The following is a 2062-nucleotide window of genomic DNA, read 5'->3' as shown; positions in this document are numbered from 1 at the left end:
TACTTTGAAGCATTCTTTGCATCGGCAGACTTTAGTTTCTTTAATGTGACTTTTTTAGTCAAGGGGAACTTTAAGCCCCTTAAACTATTTTTTGAAAAAAATAAATAAAAAAATACGCGTGGTTTATTTTCGGTCTAGTATATAGGTGCTAAGTTTGAAGAGAATCCGATGAGGAGAAACCATTGAGAAGCTACTTTCACTTTTTGGACTTAACTGGTTTTTGCTCCAAAGTCTTCAATTGTTTCTTTTGTGTGTGGGGGGGGGGTGAAAAATATAAAAATTAGGGAAATAGCTTCCTTTCATTTCTAATGACTATATACCAATCGAAGGTACCATTCGAGGTGGCACTAACCATTAAGATACCGAACAGGCTGATCAAAGGCCACAGCATTATTTATTTGTTCGTACTACTGTAACTATAACAATTCTTTCCCCGTAATTTTGAATGTGTCCAGCACCAGCGTCTGATAAATAAAAGCATATTAGGCTTCTCTCACATTGATGCGGCAGTCTGCCGTCGCCGTTTCCGGCAGTTTGCCTTGTGAGAATTGTAACCTTTCATATTAGATTCCGTTTTGCCATGGATAAGAAATATGCGAGCAGGTCTGCTGTGCAACTGAAGAAACAAGACCTTGTGACTCTTGTTGTGTTGTGGTGGTTGCAATGGACAGATGCAAAAACGTGTCTTCTATTCATCTTGTTAAGACAAACAGAAAAAAACCCGTCAGAAACACATATGAGTTCACCTTTTCTTAGAGAAATGGTATCTTGAAGGAGATTTTTCTATACTGTTTCAACAATTGATAGACTTCATCAAAATAGTGGCCAGGCTCTGGATATTTAAAATACCATCCCGGTATTCACCTGTTCTGACTGGAGAAACCAGGATAAAGTCCTTTCATTATAGTCGGTGTTCGAGATCTATTCCACAATCCAGTGGCGGATCTACATGCAAAAAATCAGGTGTTGAAACAACATAAAATAACTACCACTTTAGCGTGTTACTTGTGTGTTAATTCAGCACCAAGAAACCGCCTTTCGAGCATATCATTAATAACTAGTTACTACCTTAGAGAATTTGCATTGGTATTTATCGTTTAATATGAGCAAAGCTTTACAAAATATCTTTATCTGGAACAAATACAAAATGGCAGACACCTTCATGCCCGCTGTGTGTGGTTGCATAATCGCCAGGTACGGATGCTGGCCAACAGTGACGTTCTGAGTATTAAGTGTAGCGAATTTGTACTCAAATGCTCTAGAAACACATCTGGAGTGTCGGCAGCGCATAACAGATGAAGCAGGGTGATTCACATGTGTGGAAACACTTAACTAAAAATGCCCACAAATGCACACATACTCACTAAACGTGAGTTCAAAGCGTCGGAAATGTAAGGATTAGCGTCAAGAACATGAAAGCCATTGCCGATTCACCAATAATATTCCTTCAAACCGATGCAATATGATGGGCACGGTTGCATACCAATAAGGATGCAACAACTGAGGCCAAGTTGAAATTGTGGAATTGGACTCACAAAGAAACTGTGTAAACTAAATGAATGTCACTAGTGGGATCGCATGATCAATATTGAAATGTGGCTAATGTATGTGTTGATATCAACATGTAGCTAATGAACAAATATCAACATGTCCCATTCGACGCTTTGAACTCACGGTTACTGAGTATGAGTGGATTTCTAGGCATTTTTCGTTAAGTGTTTCCACACATGTGAATCACCCTGCTTCATCTGTTATGCTCTACCGACACTCCAGATGTATTTCTAGAGCATTTGAGTAAAAATTCGCTACACTTAATACTCAGAACGTCACTGTTGGCCAGCATCGGTACCTGGCGATTATGCAACTATAGACAACGGGCATGAAGGTGTCTGCCATTTTGTATTTGTTCCAAATATCGACTTAATACAAACAAATTATTGTTTCCTGGTAGAAATCCTATCAATTAATATCCTTTTTCATTTGCCAGATTATCCGGGACTCCCTGCTTTTCTTTGGGGTATCCCTTGCTCGTGCATGGTAGGATTGTGAAACATGCAAAATT

Source organism: Thermobia domestica, chromosome 5, assembly GCF_964235325.1.
Source record: "Thermobia domestica chromosome 5, izTheDome1.hap1.1, whole genome shotgun sequence".
In the NCBI taxonomy this organism is placed as follows: domain Eukaryota; kingdom Metazoa; phylum Arthropoda; class Insecta; order Zygentoma; family Lepismatidae; genus Thermobia; species Thermobia domestica.
The sequence above is the reverse complement of the archived record's forward strand: the minus strand, read 5'-3'. Positions refer to the sequence as shown.